The 7383-nt window shown below is 36.4% G+C and overlaps 1 long non-coding RNA gene across 1 annotated transcript in view; it reads left to right on the top strand.

Annotated features, from left to right (window-relative positions):
- The first annotated feature begins 216 nt into the window (after window positions 1-216).
- The window catches only part of LOC142361621 (uncharacterized), a 60744-nt gene continuing 53577 nt past the window's right edge, over window positions 217-7383 (top strand). The window contains exon 1 of the long non-coding RNA XR_012764266.1: window positions 217-307. This is a non-coding gene — a long non-coding RNA (uncharacterized LOC142361621). The remainder of the gene's footprint in view (window positions 308-7383) is intronic.

The following is a 7383-nucleotide window of genomic DNA, read 5'->3' as shown; positions in this document are numbered from 1 at the left end:
TATGTGTTCTTTAGATAGAAGTGCCTTGAAAAAGGCATTTAGCTAACAGTTTAAAAAAATATATTACTAAATACATTATTTAATAAGATTTAATAAGATAATTCTTCATTTGACAGTTCAGATCCTTCAAAATGTTACTGAAAATACTGTCAGTTGTTATATGTACATATTTCTTTGTATGGTCATATTTGTTTTCTGTATTTTTTTTCAGTGCAAAAGTGAAAATTAAGAATGCTTCCAGATGAATATCTGGACTGCATGGCTCTTACCCCAGAAAAGCTGTTGTGAAATACTCTGAAAACTGATAGTAAGTACATTTATTTAATGATTTTGCATGTATATAAAGTGAAGGATAATCGACAAAAGTCTCATTTGTGTAACAGCTTTGTCCCATTAGGGGCTTTTAAATCATGCATCACTGACTTCAGGGTTGCTGTTGTCAAGCTACTTACAGATCCTCGTTAAATCAGGCATTTCATATTTTTGCCCTCATTCGCTTTTGTTTACCAGCAGGAGACAAAATATTTAATTAGTTTTGGGGCATTTATAATCTCCTCTGGGCCAGCTCCAGCCACAATGCTGGACGCCACCTCTGAGTTAATTCCAGTCAGGCTGGCCCCTCCAGTACAACATATGGGTAACCTATAAGCCTTTAGCAAAAGTTGCAACTGAACTATTAGAGGGGTGGGACCTCCCTGCTGGGAAAATACGGCGCAACAAAGCAAAAAGGGGCCAGCGTCACCAGTGGAGGTCAAGGCAACACTCAGACCAAACAGCATCTGGCAAACTGTGCCAAGTAGAAATCAATGAGAAGCAGGGCGATGGATAGTAATTTTATGCCTGTTTGCACAAGAAAATAACTCCTTCTGAACTGAAAAATTATTTTATAAAAAGCTTACAACATCCTTTGGCATCACCCTCTCCATTGTTGCTTCATGTATTTTTATTTCAGTCAATAAACTATATGGCACAGCCTATACATGATTTATTTTTGGGTAAGAAACTCTGTGCCTTAATTATGTTTCGGGAGATAAGGAGTTTTAAGAGTCTTCTTCCTAATTGGTTAGGAACCAGATGTATAACTGTAATTTGTTTTCAAAGTGCATTACATTCTCTTCTTCAGGTTACAAGTCAAAGGGTTTGAGAAGAAAAAAAAAGACAGTTCCTAATATCATAGACTATAGATTCCAGCCAGTGTAAACTGTTGCAGCTCAGCCCACTTGAAACCTTCCCTTGTTTTTAATCTTCTTTTTATTCTCACTTTCTGTTCCTGCCTGTATCTCTGCTTGTATCTCATGCTGTGGCCCTTGTTTTTCCCCATTGTCTTGCTTTGCATTTTCTTTTTTCCCTGAAATTCCAAGTGCTGGTGTTTATCTTAAATATTGTAAGCAGGCTGCCATTGAGTTCAGTGGGATTACTCAGGGCTTAATGTTAAACAGTCTAGTCTTTACAGGTTCATGGCATTAGACATTGTATTTTATCCCATACAGAGTTTCTTTCTGGTGCACTTTTCTGTTTCTCAAAATGGGGACTGTTCTTTGGGGTTTTTGGTTTTTGTCTACTTGTCAAGAAGTATTTCTATTTACAACAATTTCAATACTCATTTTCATACTTAAACTACCTTGTATTTTCCTGCACATTAATTCTTTTTGTACTTTAAGTGAAGCAGGTTGCAGGCTGCATATTGCAGAGTCTTTATGGTGCAGAAATTATACACAAGTAATAGTGTTTCATAATATACTGACTGTCTTGAAGCACCTGCTTACATGTCTCCTTAATTTTCTGTGGTTTTCTGGGAAGATATCAGCTTCAGTCTGAGGGTCTTCATGCCTCTTGATAGAGAATAGACTATAGACACGGACTTTTCATTGTAAGAAAAAATAGAGAAAATGAATGTTCCAGCAATTCAGTGGAAGGAATAGAAAGCTGAATGTTCATGAGTCCATTGCCGGTCCTGTCCCGTGGCAGGCTGCCATATGAGGAAAAAGAACTCACTAGAAGTGAAGTGGACTAGCTGTTAGTGTTAGGGAGAGAAACAGTGCTTCTACTCAGAGAGTGCAATTTTTTGATACAGAGAAGTTTTGTTACAATAAGTTAAATGCCGCTTTTTTTTTTTTTTTTTTGGTTCTGCTTTTGAAGTATGTCAAGCTACTTGCTTGACCAAAATCTGTGTGTGCAAGCTGTTTGTTTGTTTGTTTTTAAATAAAATTTTTTCTGCTGATGTATCTGGGAAATTCAGTGGGAGCACATTCTTACATTCCTCTCCTTTGATAACCATGAAGCACCTTTTACTTCCCTTTCTCTACTCCTCTTCCTTCCCTTAGTAGTAAACAGAAAGCTCCACTAGTGTAACAGCTGTCTCTTCGCTAGGCTGTGATAAAATAAGTTCACTGCCTATACTACTGTGTGAACAGATTAAGTTTTCTCCTGTGTATCAGGAAAACAATCCCCATATATTAAGAGAAAAAATTTTATGAGAAAATAAAAAGGAGTTGTCTTTTCACACATTGACAATTAACAATCTTCAACAGCTAGCTGGGAAGAGCCCTAACGCCCCACTACTGCAAGAACCTGCTGCACCATCTGCAATATATAGTTAGTATTGTTGCCCTTGGTCTTCTGAAAGCTGGAAACCACTGCTCCCAACAAAGCCCAAGTAAAATTTATAGTGAGTGATTAGCAAGTAGGTTGGATACATGCATAATTGAATTGGAAATTATAATATTTGCCATTTTAGGTATAGGATTAGATGTATTCTTAGGAGGAATTTTGATAAAGGTAATACACTGAAAAAGAGGTATAGATACTTCCAGGGAAGTAATTTCATTCCAGGATGAAATTCTGAACTGACTCGCAGCATGGTTACCTGCTCAGTTTGTGTGTTTAGCAATTTTTATGGTTTTCATGCTGAATTATAAAGAAAAAATAATTTTTGAAGGCTAACTTGTGAATGATGTTGGTATTTTTTGTCTGATTAAAAAAAATAAAAAGTTTTTTTGAATGTAGGACAACTAAAATCATGGGTTTGTTAAAACAGTGATTGTTTGCAATAACATTAATATGTTTCTTATGCTTCAGATGGGGTAGCAAATAGGTAATTTAAGAGTTAGTTTATACATTGTAAGAATTTTTTTCAGTGAAGTCAGCTTGGGGAACTGACTCACCCTATGGCTGCATTGTTGTCTACCTGACCACTGTTTGGGAGGAAGCAAGCACCAGGGGCGGGAGAGGAGTAAGTCCACCTGTTTTCAGCAAAAGCCTGAAGTTTCAGCAGATAAGAAGTAATAAGAAATCACACCCTCTGCTAAGATGAGATGACATCCTAAACTGTGTTACGTTTGTTGCTTGAGATTGCCTGACTGTGTCTTTTAATTAAGGAAGGACACTGAGCTGATTTTCCTGTTAAGAAGTTTTAGCTCATCCATTCTGTGTAACAAGCTTAGGATTTTTTGGTTTTGTTTTGCTTGTAGCACTGGTGTTGCTTCAGTGTCAGGGCTCTCATTACATTTAATGACATTTATAAATTTTTAAAAATAAGCGCATGAATTCTAGTTCACATATGCTGGTTCATAAGTTGTTGGGCTTTGGCTGTTACCACCTCTGCAGAATCCAGTTGGAACAAACAGTTCTGGTTTGAGGTTAAAAGGACTGTCTCATTGTGTTTGGAGGGCAGTGGGCACAGGAGGTGAAACGTGGGAGTTTATCTCCCTGTAATCTCAAAGATCCCCTTATATTTACAGAGGTGATTGCAATGCATAGGAGTGAGGAATGGGCAGGATGACAACTGAATGAGAGACATCTGAACAAGTTGGAGAGAGTGTAGGGGCCACAACAGAGGGAAGTCAGGACCAAGAGATAAATAACCCTTGGAGTACTGCTCCATCCAGAAGCTAGAGTTGAACCCAAGAGTCCTGAGTTTATACTTCCTTCTGCTGGGAGGAAATATGGTCAAATCAGCTGATGAAATATGTCCCAACCACCTACTTCATCTTTGAAATCCTGAGGTACCTGGTATATTAAAAGATAATGTTTTATAATTTGTGCGGTGAGTTATCCTGCTAGAGGTTTTCAGAACAGGTTAGAAAAACATCTATCAGAGATGGTAAAACCAGTAATTACTGTTTAGAGTCAGGCAGGTAAACTAGATCCCTTCCCTCATCTGTTTCTCAGTGTATAGCACAGATAGAGCTTTTAGTAAGTCTCAAGCTATATAGTCGAGGAAGGTCTTTCCTGCAAGACTCTTGCCTCATTGAAATTAGGTGTATAGGAAAAGAAAAGATGGTTAAAGAAACTGAATTACATCTGAAATAGATGGATTCTGCTCTTGCCTATGTCAGAATGCCTAATTAAAGCGTAACAAATAATTTTAGGTTTTTTTTAAATGGTTGCTGTGGGCATATTTGTGCTGCCCAGTGCTACTGAAGTTTGTGCCAAAAAAGTTAATTCATGTTTGAAAGATGAACTGAGGATCAGTGTTTTGCCCAGGCTGGTTGGTTCAGCTGTAGAGCACAACTTACACAGCTGTACTACTTAATTATCCAAGCTTCCTTAGACAATGCTGGTTAAATGGTGAACATTGTGCCAGGTAACTGTGTGTCCCCTATTGTGTGTTGCCTGTAGGTTCCTTTGTGAAAAACTGCAGGCCAGCTTTTGCAGATCACTGAGCGTGCAAAGGTGGAATTGACGTTGATAGGTAACTATATTTTTTAAGCACACAAGAACCCGTGTAATGTCAAGTACTCCAAAAATTTGCTAGCTTTGTAATGATATATCAAAGCTTTTTTTGCTGCCTGAGTGGTGCAATGGGTTGCAATATCATTCTAAGTGGAAACTTCTTTCTTTTCATGAGCTGCCTTGTGTATATGTATGTGTATACGTATGTGTATATATATGTAATATATATGTATATATAATACAGGTGAGAAACATTTTAGTTAAAGGTTCAAAACGTATTCCTCTAGTACTATGATAAAATGAACCCTTTCTCATTTTTGTTTTTTTAGGAGATTTTAGACCTTCTGTTGTAGAAGCATGCTTTTAAACAAAGTTAACGTTGAAAGGGTGTTCAGTTCAGGATCACTGGGGAAAGCTATGCTTTTTGAGCCTCACCTGAGGGAAAGCCACTCAAGAAAGATAACATGGAACAGAAAAGGATGACTAGCAAGGAGATATGGGTAAATTGAGAAGAAGCAATAGCTGAGGGGTAATATGGCAAGAGAGCCTGAAGTGTGGTTGGGAGGCTTACTTGTTGAACTATTAGAAAGAAAAGTTCACCACAGAGAGACTTAAGAGGAAAATGAAATGTTCTGAAGCACTCTGTAGAAAAGGGTGCCCGGTATGAGGTTGGGAAGCACTAGGTGAATTGATTGTAAGACCATCTTACTGCTGTAGATTGCTATTCAGCTTCCCAGTATGAGTTAGTATCTAAATTACCCTTCAGTTCAGGATACAACATTCACTTGTGAATTATTCTGGTTTTTGATTGTCCCATAGCTGTGATAGGGAAAATGATGTAAATAACCTAAGAAGGAAAATACATTATTCTGCACACCATGGATTTCCTGCCTGTCTCGGGAGCTGAGTCAAATGTTACTAGAAATTGGGCCCTTAAGCATGGTCATACTTTGGTAGTTACCCACCTGCTCTTAATTAAGCAGCATACGGCATGCCAGTCTTTCAGCTTTGCTCAGTATAAACTACAGTGGTAAGAAGTCTTGATGAGGCTTTTAGAAAGGATTTACCTGAGAAGAAATGGTGAGTTGTGGCTAGAAGGAAGAGGTAAGATTCTTGCTTCGGTATTTTGCTTGTATATGTTATTTTTAGTACAACTAGAGAAGAGAAGGTATTGAGGAATTAGACTTTAATGAGAAATGTTACTTTCACTTCCTTTTAAAATTACTATTTGGCTGCAGTCATTCCACAACAATAGTAATCAGATTGTGTTTTTCATAGTAGTACAGATGAAAGATATCCAGCTCTTCTTAGTGGGTGCTTTGATAATCGCATCTGAGTTATTAACTTGGGTATCTAGCAGACAATTTTTTATCTATTTCTGTATGTCGTCATAAATCCTGAAATTACTTAATTTCTTTAATGGACTAGATCTATCCCTTATTTTCATAATATCAGTGGTGATTTAAAGATGCCAAAATAATTTGGTTTATGACTGAAATAGCATTCTTACCTGTCTCTTTTGTTTTTCTTTGAGAAAAACATAGTATTTTGATTAAAGATACTGTTTTAGAATTAAAATATGAATCAAGAATAATACTGCTAGAGTCATGGAGTAACACTACATTTGTAGCTGCATAGTTAGAGATTCAAAGATTGAAATCTGGGTAATTGGGTAGACAAAGAACTTCTTTCTCGTGATTCTAATGTTCTTCTGGCTTGAGGTTATGTTGTGACAATAAAGAGTAAAAGGGATATTTTTGAGGTTGATGTAAAATAAAGATGAGACTAGTATGAGTTGGGAATCTAGAAAAGTTTTTAGCACAACAGTAGTATGTCACATCAGAATATATTAATAGCTTTTTGAAAACTTTATGATAAAAATCTTGAGAATAATTTGAAAAATTATTTCAAAGGATAAGATGTCTGAGAAATGATTAAAAATAAATGGAGGAGGGAATAGAATTACATAAGCAGTAGCTGAGACAAGCTGAAATATAGAGGTAATCAAACCAGGTGAAGAAAATCTGGGAAAATGTAATTGATAGTCTTTCTGTTATTGACTTAGCAATAAAACGGTTTGTTTTCTAACTTCAGATAATGTATTTTCATATAGTTGGTGGGCTATGCAAGTGAACTAATTAATTTGTGTGGATAAGACCCTAATACTTAGTTTTCTTATTTCTCTTTCGTAAAGCAGAAACTTTAAAAAAATGTAAGTGATGAAAAGCAGGCATTTTGATCTGCCACGGGGCGATTTTTACCCTTACCTATAAGCTATAAAATGCTATTAGGGGTTCGTTATTAATCCAGATGGATTTGGGCCATTGTCCTGTGGTTTGATAGTAAATAATTTAAGGTGAAGATACATTTTGTTCAGTAAGAGAGATAAATCACAGCTTTTCTCTTGAGATTTTGTCAGTGTATTAGTCAAAGCATGATAATGATGGTGAAACAATTAGGAAGGGGAAAATTAACAGCACTGTCATGTACTATGTGACTATGCATTAATGGAGTAAAATAAGAGGTTTTTAGGAACTGTGATTTTCAATATATTTGAAATCTTCATTGTAACTCATACAGGCAGGACAATGAAGTTAAAAATAAGAAAACTGCTGACAAATGAATAATGGGTATTATATCATCTGATATTTTAAACAAATGGCTTTGTATTTCTGGTATGAAATCACTCTTAACAGTAAGAGTGATTAA

This window comes from Opisthocomus hoazin, chromosome 6 (genome assembly GCF_030867145.1).
Source record: "Opisthocomus hoazin isolate bOpiHoa1 chromosome 6, bOpiHoa1.hap1, whole genome shotgun sequence".
Classification (NCBI taxonomy): domain Eukaryota; kingdom Metazoa; phylum Chordata; class Aves; order Opisthocomiformes; family Opisthocomidae; genus Opisthocomus; species Opisthocomus hoazin.
This window is presented reverse-complemented; position numbering and strand designations above follow the sequence as displayed.